Source organism: Vipera berus (assembly GCF_964194415.1).
Source record: "Vipera berus genome assembly, chromosome: 3".
Lineage (NCBI taxonomy): Eukaryota > Metazoa > Chordata > Lepidosauria > Squamata > Viperidae > Vipera > Vipera berus.
In genome coordinates this window covers 176,791,507-176,810,116 of record NC_138204.1, presented here as the reverse complement: position 1 = coordinate 176,810,116, position 18,610 = coordinate 176,791,507, and the positions used below count along the sequence as shown (strand labels likewise).

Genomic DNA, 18,610 nt, shown 5'->3' with positions numbered 1-18,610 from the left:
AGCAGAATTATTTAAGAAATTTCCCAATTGGTGGGGCCCTGTATTAGCAGGTCTTTTTACACACATAAATAACACTTGCCATATACCAGATGGGTGGAAGATGGTAATAGTTGTCCCCATATATAAAAAGGGAATAAAAAAGGATCCTAGCAATTACAGCCTGATTGACATTGTAGCAAAAATATATGCTAGGTACTTTGTGAACAGAATTGAAATCTGTAGAGGAAAAACAATATCCTCACAGAAGAACAAGCAGGGTTTAGACAAAACAGATCTACTATTGCTAACTGCTTTGTCTTGAACCATCTAATTGTCAAATATGCCTATAAGAGGAGACCCCTGTTTGCTGCTTTCATAGACCTTACAGCAGCATTTGATATGGTAAATAGAGAAGTACTATGGAGTAAATTGACATCTCTTAAAATAGAACCCAGACTCCTGGCTTTGATTAAAGCCCTTTACACAAGTACCTGTTTGAGGGTGCGGTATGGGGTTAATGGGGCCCTGACTAACAGGATTCACACAAATAAAGGGATAAGGCAAGGGTGTATCCTGGCCCCATTATTATTTAATTTATACATCAATGACTTGCCAGGGTTAATGAAGGATACCATGGTACACATGCTGATGATCCTAAATACTTATTGTAACAGCTAGCTTTATGCTGATGATATGATTTTCTTATTATACTCACAAGTAGGATTACATAGGCTATTAAGAAGATTCAGCTCTTATTGCCAGGATAACTCCCTAATCATTAGCAAATCTAAATAAAAAATAATGGTGTTTGGAAGAAACCATAAGTGGCAATTAGATGGTGAACCAATTGAACAGGTTAACACCTTTGTATATTTGGGCGTAACTTTTTCCAAGACTGCATCTTGAGCCTGTCATCATCCACGGAGTACATTTAGAGCAAAAGCCCGTTTGAATTTACTGCTCAAACTAAAGAACCATAGTTACCCAGGATCCCTAGCCCCATTAATCAAGGTTTATAAGGCTAAGGTTACCACAGTGCTCTTGTATAGAGCAGAAATTTGGGGTCTTTATTCAACCACAGTCCTAAAACAAACACAGTCCCAGCATTTGAGATGTATCTTGGGTGTAGATCCAAGAACATCTGCTGCAGCAGTTAGAGCTGAATTGGGAATTCATACAATTCATGCATTATCTAAATTAGAGCTTATAACTACTGGTGCAAAGTTAATGAAATGGAGACTGATAGACTCCCCAAGTTATGCCTACTAGAGCAAATAAAACTACAATCACAAATCTCCTGGATCACCAAACTAACAATTTTTTTAAGAAGCTGTGGCCTTCCTGTCTCTTGCGTAACAGGAGAACAATCCCAAAAAAGAGTTGCCCAAAAAATTAAGGATATAGAAGCACAAAATGATATAGCTATCCTTGGTAAAGTGGTTAACTTGAAATGGCTGAGTAAATTGCTAAGCACATTGGTTTGTGCTTAAATTGTAAGCCGCCCTGAGTCTTCGGAGAAGGGCGGGATATAAATGGGATTAAAATAAAAAATAAAATAAAAAATAAATAAAATACAAACATATTTTTCAAGTAGACAGTTATTTGAAGTTACAACTGCCAAAACATCTTAGGGAGATATTTATGCGAGCGAGATTTGAACAGCTTGACACAATGGTCAGATATGGGAGATTTCATGCTATACCCTACAATGAGCGTCTCTGCATTTGCGGAGCGGCAGAGGTAGAAGACCTGGCTCACATCCTATTTGACTGTTGCCTGTATAAGAGGGTGAGAGACAGGTATCTTGGTCTATATACCAAACGAATGACCCATTGGGATCTCCATATGAAAACAACTTACCTTATACCTGGCCAGAACTTGAAAATAACATTTAACATAGCACAGTAGTTAAACAAAATGATTCGGTTGAGATCTGCATATGTGGGACTGATTGGGGTAGATTGCAAGGGCGACTCCAAAATATAATTTTATCATATTTTATCTATATCTTAAATTATTGTGCACTACTACAATTTCATTTTAGATTGTATTTTATTCCCATTTCATTTTAAATTGTATTTTATTCTAATTCCATTTTAAATTGTATTTTATCAAATTCCATTTTAAATTGCTTTTATCAAATTTTAGTAACAATTTGTTGCTGGAACTTTGCACTTTGATATGGCCCAAGGGCTAATCAATAAAGACTTTATTTATTACTGAAAAGTTGGGGTACTGTTAGATAAGTCATCTATAGAGCAAAATTCAATTTGAATTCTTTTAGGGATGCTGCAAGAAGAATGATGTATATTTAACTGCTAATTTTGTCCATAGTTTACTTCTGTCGATTGAATCAAAACTGAAATAAAATCAGCATTTACCAAATGTGGTTTTGATCTTGGTTGTATCACATAGTTAACAATGAAATGATCCACTGGCTGGAATATATTATTCTAATATTGAAAAACCACCTCTTAAACTAAGCCTTGTTTTCAATCAGAATATTATTCTCTATTATTCTATACTTTTGCAGCAATGTATACAATGGATGTCTAGTATAGACCTTTGTCCAATATTTGTTTGAGATGATCCCATCATATTAGACCTATTAGACCTCTCAGCGGCTTTTGATACCATCGACCATGGTATCTTACTGAGGCGTCTCAGGAGGTTGGGAGTGGGAGGCACTGTTTTTCAGTGGTTCTCCTCCTACCTTCTGGAACGTTCACAGTCGGTGTTGGCGGGTGGGCAGAGATCGACCCCGAGACCTCTCGTTTATGGAGTTCCTCAGGGGTTGGTCCTCTCACCTCTCCTGTTTAACATCTATATAAAGCCGCTAGGTGAGATCATTCGTGGTTTTGGAGTGGGGTATCATCAGCTTTTCATCTCGACCCCAAACCACCCCAGTGATGCCCTCGACGTGAGGTCCCATTGCCTGGAAGCGGTCCGGGTCTGGATGGGGAATAGGCTTCAACTCAACCCTGACAAGACTGAGTGGCTGTACATACCGGCATCTCAGGAAATTCAGATTACCGTATTCCATCTCTTACTATTGGGGGTGAGTTACTACCCCCCGTAGATAAGGCTCGCAATTTGGGTGTCCTCTTAGATTCACAGCTCTCCTTAGAAGATCATATAGGAGCTGTGACTAGAGGGGCCTTCGCCCAGGTTCGTCTGGTGCGCCAGTTGCGACCCTATCTGGACCTGGATGCCTTGCGTACAGTCACTCATGCACTTGTGACCTCTCGTTTAGACTACTGCAATGCTCTCTACATGGGGCTGCCCTTGAGGACCACTCAGAAGCTTCAGCTGGTACAGAATGCAGCCGCGTGAGTTCTTTTGGGGGTCTCCCGATACTCCCATGTTACACCTCTGCTCCGTGAGCTGCATTGGCTTCCAGTTGCCTTCCGGGTAAGATTCAAGGTGCTGGTGATGACATATAAAGCCCTACATGGCATGGGTCCGGATTACCTACGGGAGCACCTACTGCCGGCGTCAACTTCCCTCCGTCCTGTACGCTCCCACAGAGAGGGCCTCCTCAGGGTACCACCGGTCAGAGAATGTCGACTGGTGACACCCAGGGGGAGAGCATTCTCGGTGGGTGCACCAGTCCTTTGGAACCACTTACCGGCTGAACTACGGATGGCCCCCGACCTTCGCTCCTTCCGGCGTGATCTAAAAACTTATCTATTCGAACAAGCCGGCCTGGTCTGATGGGTTTGAGGTTTTAACATTGTTTTTAACTAACTTACTACATTGGGCACAATCATTTAACTTTAAATCTTGTATCCTGTATTCTTATTTTTATTGCCCTGTACACCGCCCTGAGTCCTTCGGGAGAAGGGCGGTATATAAATCAAATAAATAAATAAATAAATAAATAAATAAATAAATAAATAAATATAGCTGAAGTTTTATATTACAATTCTTAAGGTCACAGGAGTTTAAGGGTGGTATATAACTCAAATAAATAAATAAATAAATAAATAAATAAATAAATATATATATATATATATATATATATATGGCTCAGGAGGTTAAAATACTGCCTGATATACAATCAGCCCGGGTTCGAATCTCAGATAAAGGGTATGACTAACTGATGAGAACATAAATGAGTTCGAAATGATCATCTTAGCCTCCCAAATTCTTTATTAGCAATTTGAATAATTTGCATATATATATATATATATATATATATATATATATATATATATATATATATATATATATATATATATATATATATATATATATATATATATATATATATATATATCTGAAGTTTTATATTACAATTCTTAAGGTCACAGGAGTTTAAATATATTGCCATTCAGCAGCAACATAAATTTCTGCGTGATGATATAGTTTTGGATGACTCCAAATTTACAGTTCATTTTTAGAGACAACTCAACATACTTATCGAGACAGATATTACTAGTGCAAGAAATATGGAACAAAGGTTTGATGTTTCCAACAAATCAATGTTTGTTGTTTTTTAAAAAAATATTCTACATAAATAACTCACTATGCCACTATACCAAATATGTGCTCACCCAGTGGTGGGATTCAGCCAGTTTGCACTGGTTCGGGAGAACCGGTAGCTAAATTTACCTGAATTCAGAGAACCGTTTGGCTTCCAGAAGTCCAGTTTAGGCCTCAGAGGCCTGGAGGAGTCCTCCCAGGCCTAGAACAGCCCATAGGAAGTATGTAGATGCCACTTCCGGAAGTCTGTTCTAGGCATCGGAGGCCCAGGCCTGCATCAAGTACGAGAACCAGTTGTTCAGGTATTTGAATCCCACCACTGTGGTCACCCCTATCTATAAATTGGCTTACTAACAATGTATTGCTAAGATCCATGTGGTCAAGATTTAATTTAAAATTTGAGTTATTTTCCTATTTATCTTGTTTACAACTACCTTCTCATTTTGCTTTTAGTTTACTGTTTTGTTGGGGTTTTTTTCCTTTTTGTGTTATCTTTTTGTTCTTAGGGCTTTTTTAAAATATATATTAAAACACTGAAAAAGTAACAAAAATAAAAAGAAAGAAATACTATGATAAGCCAGACTATGCAGATCTTAAGCAAAGACAAAATAGGAATCATCCCGTCGATCAAAAAAAAACCCAAACCCATCTTACTGTAATATCTGAATATTTTGTAATCCATAGAACATAGTCTGGTGGTTTCGAAAATTCCGAACCACTGAAGCAATGATATGATTTAATTAATTAGCAAATATCTCAGATCTTTCTGCAGGATTATCTATAAAATTATGTATTAAGATTAGCTTATATTTGACCAGAATAATTTATTTAAAAGAAACAACTTAGTTCAATGATGTTGAAGCATTTATTTTTATAATATTATCATTTAAACTGATCAGGACAAACAATAATGCTCCAATTCTTTTGGCTGTCTAAAACTGTCCACCAGAAGGTTTTTGTTCCTTTGTATTAAAGCTTCTATTCTTTTATCTATGAAATTAAATAAGATTGGTGGGAAGGGGTTAATTCTTTTCACACTGACCATCATTTTTCAATGGTTTTCTTTGTAGACCTCATCTTTTTTTTCCATTTAACTATTGAAGCATGCATGTAGAAGACTGCATTATATATTGCAGCATGTTCTGAACTTTCAGGTATGAATATTTTCATAGGAAAGAAGGAAGGAAACAAATTTTGTGGCTGCTCACATATCCAAAGGTGCTGAAAAATAATAAAAATATAATTCAATTATCAAAAACTATTAAAGCAAAAAAGACAACCTCAAGACCCCAGAAAAACATATATATATATATATATATATATATATATATATATATATATATATATATATATATATATATATATATATATATATATATATATATATATATATATATATATCTCCTTATGCATGTACTTCTCCAGTGCTTTGTATAAATAACTAAGGCTCACAGGACAATTTTATATTTCTTTGCTGCTTGCAGACACTTATCCTGCCACAACATATGTTGCCCAGTTTTGCAATATATACATATTAAATGTACTTTTGTTTTTAAATTTTGTGTAATTTTTGTTTTAATATTGTTTAGGTTTTTTTTTTAAATTATTGTTTGTATCCGACTTCCTTATGCTGGCCTATTTTGATGCTATTATTTCTTTTTATGTGGGATGCAGATAACCAATTAATTCTGTTTTTATTAGCATAGTATCTATCCCTGACTACTTTGAAAGAGGATGAAACATTATTCCACCCTATCCCATGAATTTTATGCTCTCTTCATCTAGATCTCACTATCTGGGGAGGTATGGGAGAAATCCCCTTCATGGATTACTGCCTTGTCGTGGTGAAGGGGCTTGCGTAATTCAATGAAGCTATGAGCTATGCCGTGCAGGGCCACCCAAGACGGAAAGGTCATAGCAGAGAGTTCTGACAAAACATGATCCACTGGAGAAGGAAATGGCAACCCACTCCAGTATCTTTGCCATGAAAACCCTATGGACAGTACCAAAAGGCAAAACGATATGACGCTGGAAGATGAGCCCCTCAGGTCGGAAGGCGTCCAATATGCTACTGGGGAAGAGCAGAGGGCTAGTACTAGTAGCGCCAGAAAGAATGAAGCGACTGGGCCAAAGCCGAAAGGACGTTCAGCTGAGGATGATTCTGGTGGTGAAAGGAAAGTCCGATGCTGTAAAGATTTTTTCTCCATAGGAACCTGGAATGTAAGATCCATGAATCAAGGAAAGCTGGACGTGGTCAAAAAAGAGATGACAAGACTGAACATCGACATCTTAGGTATCAGCGAACTAAAATGGACAGGAATGGGTGAATTTAATTCAGATGACCATCAGGTATACTACTGTGGGCAAGAATCCCTCAGAAGAAATGGGGTAGCCTTCATAGTCAATAAAAGAGTAGGAAAAGCAATACTGGAATACAATCCTCAAAATGACAGAATGATCTCAGTTCGAATCCAAGGCAAACCATTCAATATCACAGTAGTCCAAGTCTATGCCCCAACCACCGGTGCTGAAGAGGATGAAATTGACCGGTTCTATGAAGCCCTACAGCACCTTATAGAACTAACACCAAAAAATGATGTCCTTATCATCATGGGGGATTGGAATGCTAAAGTAGGAAGCCAAAAGATAACCGGAATAACAGGCAAGTTTGGCCTTGGAGTACAAAATGAAGCAGGGCACAGGCTGATAGAATTTTGTCAAGAGAAAACGATGGTCATAGCACACACTCTTTTCCAACAACCCAAGAGGCGGCTCTACACATGGACATCACCAGACGGTCAACACAGAAATCAGATTGACTATATGCTCTGCAGCCAAAGATGGAGAAGCTGTATACAGTCAGTAAAAACAAGACCAGGAGCTGACTGTGGCTCAGACCATGAGCTTCTCATTGCAAAATAGAAAAAGAAAGTAGGAAAAAGCACTAGGCCACTCAGGTATGAATTAAATCATATCCCTGTTGAATATACAGTAGAGGTGACAAATAGATTTAAGGAATTAGATCTGATAGACAGAGTGCCTGAAGAACTATGGACAGAGGTTCACAACATTGTACAACAGGTAGCAACCAAAACCATCCCAAGGAAAAAGAAATGCAAGAAAGTAAAATGGCTGTCTGAGGAAGCTTTGCAAATAGCTGAGGAAAGGAGGGAAGCGAAAGGCAAGGGAGAAAAAGAAAGATACGCCCAATTGAATGCAGAATTCCAGAGAATAGCTAGAAGAGATAAGAATGCCTTCTTAAATGAACAGTGCAAAGAAATAGAAGAAAACAATAGAATAGGGAGGACCAGAGATCTTTTCAAGAAAATTGGAGAGATGAAGGGAACGTTTCATGCAAAAATGGGCATGATAAAGGACCAAAATGGCAGGGACCTAACAGAGACAGAAGAGATTAAGAAGAGGTGGCAAAATTGCACAGAATAACTATACAAGAATGAGCTGAATGTCCCTGATAATCACAATGAGGTGGTCACTGACCTCGAGCCAGACATCCTAGAATGTGAAGTAAAGTGGGCCTTAGAAAAGCTGAGCAACAACAAAGCTAGTGGAGGTGACAGTATTCCAGCTGAGCTATTCAAAATCTTAAAAAACAATGCAGTAAAAGTGCTACACTCAATTTGCCAGCAAATTTGGAAAACTCAACAGTGGCCACAGGATTGGAAAAGATCAGCTTACATTCCAATTCCAAAGAAAGGCAGTGCCAAAGAATGTTCACACTACCGCACCATTGCACTCATTTCTCATGCTAGTAAAGTTATGCTTAAAATCCTACAAGCTAGACTCCAGCAGTATGTGGATCGAGAACTACCAGAAGTACAGACAGGATTTCAAAGAGGCAGAGGAACTAGAGATCAAATTGCCAACATACGCTGGATCATGGAGAAAGCTAGGGAGTTCAAGAAAAACATCTACTTCTGCTTCATTGACTATTCTAAAGCATTTGATTGTGTGGATCATGACAAACTGTGGCAAGTTCTTAAAGAGATGGGCATACCAGACCATCTTATTTGTCTCTTGAGAAACCTATATGCAGGTCAAGAAGCAACAGTGAGAACTGGACACGGAACCACTGATTGGTTCAAAATTGGGAAAGGAGTCCGGCAAGGCAGTATACTGTCGCCCTGCCTATTTAACTTATATGCAGAGCACATCATGAGAAAGGCAGGGTTAGAGGAATCAAAAGTTGGAATTAGGATTGCTGGAAGAAATATCAACAACCTAAGATATGCAGATGATACCACTCTAATGGCAGAAAGTGAAGAGGAACTAAAGAGCCTCTTGTTGCGGGTGAAGAAGGAGAGTGCAAAAGTTGGGTTGAAACTAAACATTAAGAAAACCAAGATCATGGCATCCGGCCCTCTCAATTCCTGTCAAATAGATGGGGAAGAAATGGAGGTAGTGACAGATTTTATTTTTCTGGGCTCCAAGATCACTGCAGATGGGGACTGTAGCCAAGAAATTAAAAGACGCTTGCTCCTTGGGAGGAAAGCCATGGCAAATCTAGACAGCACACTAAAAAGCAGAGACATCACCTTGTCAACAAAAGTGCATATAGTCAAGGCTGTAGTCTTCCCAGTTGCAATGTATGGCTGTGAAAGCTGGACCATAAAAAAGGCTGAGTGCCAAAGAATTGAGGCCTTTGAACTCTGGTGCTGGAGAAGACTCCTGCAAGTCCCTTGGACTGCAAGGCGATCAAACCGGTCAGTCCTAGAGGAGATCAACCCTGACTGCTCTTTAGAAGGCCAGATCCTGAAGCTAAAACTCAAATACTTTGGCCACCTAATGAGAAGGAAGGACTCACTGGAGAAGAGCCTAATGCTGGGAAAGATTGAGGGCAATAGAAGAAGGGGACGACAGAGAATTGAGGTGGCTGGATGGAGTCACTGAAGCAGTAGGCACGAGCTTAAATGGACTCCAGAAGATGGTAGAGGACAGGAAGGCCTGGAGGAACATTGTCCATAGGGTCGCGATGAGTTGGACACGACTTCGCAGCTAACAAAACAAATGGGAGAAATAGATGTTTTGCAAAAGCAGAATGAAGGAGGTGAACAAAAGCAAAAATCATACAAGATGGAAAAATAAATCTGCAGCTAACCTGCAGCACTGAACATTCTTGGTGTGTGTTTGGTCAATACAAGGAAGATCAAATTTGCTTGTATTGATATAAGGTCTCTAAGCTTTTTCAGAAAATAAAAACTATAATTGGGTGCATCCTGCCATTTCATTTGGCAATACGCCTATCTGCCCAGAGAAAGAAAAAGTGGCAGGTGGTGAGAAGCATTCTGTGGGAGATGATTGAGGGATTAGGAAGTAATATTTTAGTAGATCAAAATTAGTAAGTGATATATGTCTCCTCAAACAACCACTCGGTCAATGTCAAGCTTCCAGATGGAAGATTACAGACTACTAGGCATGTGGTATAGAAAATCCAAGTAAGAGAGGTTTTTATCTTTCTTCTTCAAAAAGTACAGCAAAATGGAAATACAGTCTTTTTTAATTATTATTTTTTCTATAAAACATTTCTAAATTTACAACAATTGTCTACTAAGAGTTAGAAATAAGATTGCATCTGTGACTGAAGACAAAAAAGGAGGTATAAATTATCAGCTGACGCAGAATGTTTTATGCTCAAATAACAGAATATGCACATTAAAAATGACAGTACATTAAAACCTGATTGCTGGCCCTAACCTATATAATCAGCTTTGTTTTGGTATTGCCTCTCACAAAATAAATTAGAAATGTATTTTTCAAGTATGCTTAATTTTTAGGGATATCTCCAATTTTAACCATGCTCATAGCTTTATGTTCTTAGTGGTCCTTGCAAGATTTAGCAAGCTTACCAAAAATGCAACCTAGATCAAATTAAACATAAGGAAAAAGTAGAAGTGAACTATCTATCCTTCATTTGAAGCAAAAATATCCTGTAATAAACATCTGGGAATTTCCTTGGCAATTTATGGTCTCCAAGTCCTAAAAACACCAAAGCTTGTAACAACAGGTTTTTCCTGAATGGGATGAAGACTCAGGTTCTCTACCCAAAACCTGGGAGGCCATTTGGAATCATAATGGCAGGGAAAGTAATGTTGGCAGAACCATATGGTGTTTTTTTTAAGTACTACCTTGCTCAGTCATATAGAATTCTCATTTGTCCCATTCTCTGTCCCTCTGTCTCTCTGTTTGTTTGATCTGATTATGTTAATTATTGCTAACATTTGTAAAGATTACACACACATAAAATTATTTTCATCTGAAAATCTGTTGTCAAAATGAGTATTCCCCTACCACCAACATATTTTGATCTAGTGATAATATTTATTCTTTTGAAAATTAATTGCACTCTGAGTTAAACAGAACAGAAATTCTTTTTCTATGGCTCCTATAATTAAGAAATATTAGCTTCATATGGAATATGTCCTTTCCGCAAGATAAAAGCAGTTTTAAAAGAGAGATGCCTTTAAAATATTCAAGTGTAAACTTTGAAAGGTAAACTCCCCCAAAGATTCTGCCCACTGTATCCTATCAGACAGTCAGCATGCTCTAGATTCCATTGATTAAACAGTGTCATCTAGTACAAATGCCAAAATAATTTGATCCTTTAAAACTACAAACTACAATTCAAAGTTAAACAATTTACAAGGTGCATGTTTTAAAAATTACATCATTTGATATTTTAGCAGCTTTAGAAAAGTAGAGTAAAGCAGCCAGAAATTATGTCACATGTTCCATGGCAGGGAATAGATCATGAATAGGCTTATGGATTTGTTTTCTTGAATTGATTTATTGCTTTCAAGAAATGGTCCTGATGCTGTTTCTGTGTATGACATAATACGATGCATCAAGACTAATCCCTATTGATCAGGCTTTATGGCAGTTTGATAATATTGAAAGCCTCTGCTCTGATAAATAGTGGGCTAATACAACACGTACTCTTGTACTTACCATTAATTTAATTGCCACAGTAGTCCCTTTAGTTCACTCTGTGACTAATGTATTACTAATGAGATACAGTACCTCACTGTTTATACATACATATATGATTAAATGAAGTGCAAAATCTATTCTATTCTGTTGATTTCAAGGCTTATATAATGAATGTGCACAGGAGAAACCAAACTCTTGTTTTGCTTTATGATCTTCCAGTTATAAATTCTCAATCTACTCCCACAGAGTTGTTGTGAGGTTAAAATGGAAAATAACCATGTTACTCTAAATTATGCACAGGAGAAGCATTGTAAAAATAAAGTAAATCAAATTCTAATGAGAGTCTGGAAAAGAAGAGTGTTGGACAAAGGCAGCCCAGACAATCTGTTAAAATAAAGAGTCTGAATAGATTCTATTAAACAGCAATTTAGTTTCCATGGGAACTAAATAGTAAATTAATTGCTTCTTGTACAAGATAATTGGGGGTATGCTGCTAAATCTGAAAGAGCAGACTCTTCCTTTTAATTAAAGATGAAGCTATCTAGAAGTCCAGACACAAATAACAATAGAGAAAGACACCAGGATTTAAGTTGCAGCTGTCAATATTTTGTATTGTTGATGTGTCCCTACAGAGTTAATGTACTGATGGCTGATTACAATTATTGGAGTATTTATATGCATCCACTTTTGTTCAGCCTTTTTATTTCTAAATATTAAATATATTAACAAGTCTTTAGTGTCTCCACCTGCTAGCCTTCCAAGAAGCCTTGAATAGCAGGCTATTCTTCCAATAATGGAAAAATGGAAGGACAGGAAGGACAACTAGCAGCAAGGTTGATGACATCACTTGCAGAGGTGATGAGTACACCAGACCTCAAGGGCTAGAACTGGGGAGATCATCTTGGAGAAAGTTCATATGGTTGCTAAGAGTCAAGAGTGACTTGATGGGCATAATTTGAAAAAACAATAAAACTTTAAAATTATGCACAAAGATAATGTGTAACCTTTCTTGGTTTGTGCCATAGGAGGTATTAAAAGTTGATTTGTGACATTTAAATATATTAAAACTAAACTTAAATATATGATTTATGAAGCACTTCCTATTAACAGTATTGAGTGAGGTTGAACAGTATTACATGAGGCTTTTCTGGCAGGAGTATTTTCTTAACAGTTTGCTCTTGTTGATAATTTTAATGAAAAACACTTGTAAATTTTTCTACACAATTTGATGTTGGATTAAGGCCAGCAGATACTCAACAGCCATACCAAGGCTGCATAAGTCAAGTTGTTGAAGCCATGTGTCCCAGATCCACTTCTCTCAAAAGAAGTAGGAAAAAACAAGGGAAGGGAAAAGAAACATTTAATCATTAAGGAACAAAAGAACTCCAGTTTGGACTTGATTACTGATTAGATTAGATTAGATTAGAGATTAGATTAGATTAGATTAGATTAGATTGGATTAGATGATTCTTTGAATGAGGAAAAAGGAAGTTAATGCAAAACTGGTTGCATTCACACAGTACACTGCCCTCCTTAAAGACCATCCTATCACGCCTAGATTAATTTCCTCTGCAAAATTAAAAGGAGGTGAGACCTGCTTCTTCATGAGCAATCCACCCCCACCAATTCCAATTATTATTGGAATTAATTGTTAATTGTTAGCTATTAACCCTTCTGACTCTAGCAAGGAAAATGTATTCATGAGACTCTTTTCAACTTTCTGTGCCTCTGCCATGTGTCCAGCTACAGAGAAATCCCTTATATGTGAAAAATGGATATTGCTGGTACCATATATCATTTCCAGAGATTTGTAACTATAAACCATGCAGTGTCAGATCAGTGTTGTTGTCAAGGATGAAACTTTGGCAGCTATATGCCTCTGTTTCAACTTTCCTTTAGATTAAGGGGGGTAGGTATTACTTTCAAGTGGGTTAGATGGAGAAACAAAATTAAGCTGAAGAATTTCAAGGGCACCAAAACAGGTGTGTATTTGAAGCAGATGGTTCCCATAACAAAGTGAACTTGTTTATATGGATTACGTAACACATTGGTGGTTTGGCAGGGAAAATTATGATGCTATGAATTGGTGTTGGAACCTCGAGAGTTAGTTTTGCTTTGACAAAATCATGCAGTATCTTCAATAAATAGTAAGATTTTTGCAGACAGAATGAACCTGGAATTTTATTTGGATTTCCGAGCTGGATATTGACAGTTGTATTGTGAATTTACTTGCAAAGATCCTAATCACTATACTGCAAGCTAATCTTTAAGTGTTTTAGCCAGCACCTAGTCTCTCTCTGCTTGAAATATCCAATTCTGATTCCTTTGCATGCTTGAGGAAGAACAACCTAACTTGGCTCTCAGCATTAATGGTCTTATTTTAAAGGAGGAGCATTTCTCAAAATACTGTACTGCCTCAACACAGAACAGTAGTGTCCATTTTTCCCTGCTTTTCTTTATAAAGGAAACTGCCCACAGTTTGCATTACTCTTATCAGACGAATACATATTTACTCACATAAAGCATTTGAATAAAACTGTCTGGTCTGCTCCTGATCCTTTTCTTTGTAAAGAATCCATCCTAGGTTTGACTGATTTATTCTTTTTTAAAAAAGCCTTGAATCCTAATCAAGCCTGTCTAACTTCTACTAAATAAGACTAAAGCTAAAGTTATCATGAAATAGTGTTTCAGAATTAATTTTCTGCTCTAATAGATTATGCTACACTGGCTAGGAGTTGTGAGTATAACAGAGGATAGAGAGCACATAGAATCCATAGATCCCAGTGCACAAAACCAGGATTCATATAAGGCCTGTGTAGGAATACCAATATGCTTTGAACTTTCCTGCCTTGCCCTAAGACCCAAAACTCATTATATAGGGTTAGAATGAACTTGTAAATGCAAAGCTTTAAGCATCAATCTGAATTTGGTGTGCATAAGTACAGAAAAAACTAGTTCCCTCCTGGGCATTTATATCATTTAATCTGAGCATAATAATTTTCACGTAACTGTTATCACCAAATCATGCTCAAGAGACTTTTTTGGTGTATCAGGATACTAAAGTCAACTTAAAAAGAAAATTCCAGGAACCCTGAACAACTTCATGATCAGTTTACAGTTTCTAAGGACAATGTTTATGTGTTATTAATTTGCTCAATATGATACCAAGGCAGTATGATTCATATCAACAAAACCCAAGAGTATTGCCATGGTGTAAATGATACACAAGGTCAACAGAGATCTCTCCTAGACACATGTACAAAGAAAAAAAAACATAAATGTTCCATTGGATAAGTAAATAAGTAATACTCTTTGAAAAATAAATTGCTTCACTATGTGCTATTGCAAAGTCCCTCTATGAATTGAAGTAAGTAAAACAGTTGCTATTAATAGTTGGGTCAATGAATTCAATCAGGGTGAGGCAATGCTCCACTGTTGTCATTAGAACCACATTAAAACTAAAATATGTTGGCTGCTTTAATGTATTTTTCTGGAATTAGCAGTTTATGGCCTTTGGTCTTCTTTCATGTGGCCTCAGCCTAATTTCCGAAAATTCCCAGCAACAGATCAGATCAGAATTCTAGTAAAAACAGGGCTGGCTTTAGACGTGTTGGTGCCCTAAGTAAAGTCATATTCTGGCACCCCTTATGGTTTGGTTCATCTTCTGATTTTGTTACGAATTTCAAAAAGACACCCATTTGTTTCTTAATCTTTTTTTCTTCCAGTGTTTGAGCTTTATACTGATAATCGTCAGCCCTGGACATTTTCACCCTATTTATTCTGGGTAAATTATGTTTAGCCCTCAAATGGATGCAGTCGGCCCTAGTGTTTTTCACTTTTTTTATTATGTTTTTCAGAAGTCTTTTCAATTTTGGCAGTCCTTAAAATTTGGCAACCCTAAGCCAAGGTCTACTTGGCCTTACCCTAGAGCCAGCCCTAAATAAAGGCTATCATTGTCATAGTCTACTGCAAGAGAGGGAGAGGGAGGGAGGGAGGGAGAAAGGAAAGAGAAAGAAAGAAAGAAAGAAAGAAAGAAAGAAAGAGAGAAGAGAGAGAGAGAGAGAGAGAGAGAGAGAGAGAGAGAGAGAGAGAGAGAGAGAGAAAGAAAGAAAGAAAGAAAGAAAGAAAGAAAGAAAGAAAGAAAGAAAGAAAGAAAGAAAGAAAGAAAGAAAGAAAGAAAGAAAGAAAGATCTCCATCTTTGTTACAGTCTGGCTTCAATTACTCCTTGATTTCTTCATCCACATAATGGCTTCTAAGAGGAAAGCAGCTTTCCAGTAGGGGGAAAAGGGGTTTCTCTGCAGCATAGTTTATGGTTTGAAGATATCATGCCAGTGGATCAGGTGTGACCATCTACTTTTCCCAGTTTTTGTCCACAAGCAATAAATCTCTCTAAGTTTACCACTGCCTCTTTCTGTACCCACTCTCTATATTGGATGATTGTGCATCTGTATACAATATAAGAATGGTTGAGAATTGTTAAAAGTATACACTGGAAATCTCTTATCAGACATGAAAGTAATTTAGGGAAAAAAGTAACCAGAAAATATTTAGCTTATAATTAACAGAGAATATGAGAAAATATGAAAGTCTTAACTTTGATATAAATGTTCAACATTCATTTCAGCCAAGATCAAATACTAAAATAGTCTAAAAGTTATGCTCTCTCAAGTTTTCTTAAACCAGTAAAATATAGATAAAATATGTCACTATGTACAAGACCATCTTCTTAAGATTTAAAATGAGTGGACTAGATGTATGAAAAATGCATAATACTACAAAAACATTTTGTTTCAATATTTGTTTTTTAAAAATTATCAAACATGTTTTTCATAAATATGTATAATTTTTAAAATTTCACAGTCTTCAATAAAAAAAAATCTTAAAAAGCAGTTTCATGGATACAGATTACCAAGGCAGAAAAGGTATAATTATCTTGCAGGAAACAGCTATGATATAACCAGGGCTTTTTTTGTCATAGAACGCACAGAGCGGCGTTCCGGCACGTTTTTTGAACTGAAGAACCGGTTCCTTCTAAGCCGCCAGCACGAGCCCAGGTATGCCTGCAGAGTGATTTTGCAGACCCCCAGCAGCCCGATCCAGGCTCCGGAGGCCTTTTCCAAGCCTCCAGAGCCCGGATCCATGGCTGTGGAGCAATTTTGCATCCCCCAGTGGCCCAATCTGGGCTTCGGATCCATGGCTGCGGAGTGATTTTGCAGCTCCCCAGTGGCCCGATCCGAGCTCCGGACGCTTGGAAAAGGCCTCTGGAGTCCAGATCTATGGCCACAGAGATATTTTGCAGCACCCCAGCAGCCAGATCTGGGCTCCGGAGGCCTGGAAAAGGCCTCCGGAGCCCAGATCAGGCCACCGGAGGGTTGCAAAATTGCTCCATGGCCATGGATCCCTGCTCCAGAGACTTGGGAAAGGCTTCCAAAGCCTGGATTGGGCTGCTGGGGGGCCCACAAAATCACTCCCTAAAGCGGCTTCTCCCCCCACACACTCTGTAAAGGGCTTTCGACTGGCGCCGGAGCTGTGTGAGTTCCAGCATCTTTTTTTTTTTTACAAAAAAAGCACTGGATATAACAGAAACAAAAGTTATAGGCAGCTCAAGTCTGGGTATTAGAATTGAACTAGCCAGGAAGGTTTTGAAGTTAAACTCTTTCATAAGACATGAGGGGAAATATGTGGCCTTCTGGATGTATCTTTTCTTCATCTATCGTCAATGCCAGTCCAATGGAAGATGAGATATTTTTGTTTTTGAGAAACAAAAAAAACCCTGATAAGTGTGATTAGTTTGAGAAAATTCATCTAATGATTACCCAATCCATGAAGAATCATCTTTATGAGAAAATTTAACGTAACTAAAACATTTTAAATATACTGTATAATTTTACTGTATATTTCCTTTGCCCTTGTAAAACATTTACATGGTAACTGTCAAATCCTGTGCTACTAATATTTATTCCTAGAAAAGTGAACATGGATAAATTGCAGGTCTCACTGTATATTTAACTATGCTTATATTAGCAAAGAATCTGCTGTATTAAAAAAAGAAATATATTTATTACTTGTTAAAATGAATACTAAAATGGGAATCAGACTATGAATGTCATTCTTTCTGTAGTACATTATCTTGGTGTTAATTTTCAAACCTATCAAAGTTAATAAACTTAATACACATATCATGGAATTTATTATCTCTATCTCTATCCAAAACAACTTCCTCATATGTTGAGGGTAGTTCTCTGTCCATAGTCCATTCAAGCTCCATACCCTTAGAAATCTGACCATATGGATAAAAATCAGACAAGTTATACCAGTTGGCTAATTATCAGTTAAGAGTGTATGGTGCTCAGTTTTGCATATGACTTAAAGTTAAATACCAACAATATCATCAAAGTGTCCTTCAGTAATTCTGAAACAAAGACTACATATTTCAAATACATATAGCACTTTCCTCTATAATGCCTTGGTAAATTTGTAAACTCTTGCTCTGCGTGATCACTGTCATGCAACAAAATTGTTCTTCCTTTTAAATCAGAATTATGGTGTTTAAGATCATGCAAAGTTTATTTGTTGTACGTTAATCTTCCAGGTTTTCAATAATTTCAAGATTTTTAAAGGCTGAATAATTGTGTTAATCTGATCCTGTGCAAGGACAAAAAACCCTGAAACTTCTGCTACTATACCATTTATCACAGTCACCCAAATTATTTATAGGATAACTTACTTCTCATACATTGAAAAGAAAATACTGAGATAAATAGTCAATATTGTACCTGACATCTGCTGGATGTGCTTGAAGGATGAACCACGTTCCTAGAGTTCTTTCAGATGGTAAAAAGAATGTGAAGGAGGGTTCTTTCTCTAAAATCCAAGCCCAAAGATCTGCTTTACTGCTCTCAACATAATTAGGCTGCTGCTATATACAAAGACTCTTCTCCTGAGCAGGAGTTCATGTATTGATTTAGTACCAATCACAGCACTGCTATTGTGCGGGTGCTATAGCAACAACAAACAAACTTTTGACCACAGAGGTGCTATATATTGTTTTCTGAGGATTGTGCAGTCTTGACTTTCATGTGTACATGAATTAAACAAGAGAAGGTTGATACTGCATGAATACTGTCCACTGATATCCTCTTAGTCTCTGTAAAGGAAGGGATATATAATGGAAATGCATAGGGGGGAGGTTGTTCTTTA

General features: G+C 37.2%; 1 protein-coding gene across 1 annotated transcript in view; it reads right to left on the bottom strand.

Moving 5' to 3' along the window:
* The window catches only part of LOC308666703 (lipoxygenase homology domain-containing protein 1-like), a 226,928-nt gene extending 208,631 nt beyond the window's left edge, over window positions 1-18,297 (bottom strand). The window contains exon 1 of the mRNA XM_081325599.1: window positions 18,187-18,297. The gene's annotated coding sequence lies outside the window, so the exon portion shown is untranslated. The remainder of the gene's footprint in view (window positions 1-18,186) is intronic.
* Window positions 18,298-18,610: the final 313 nt, after the last annotated feature.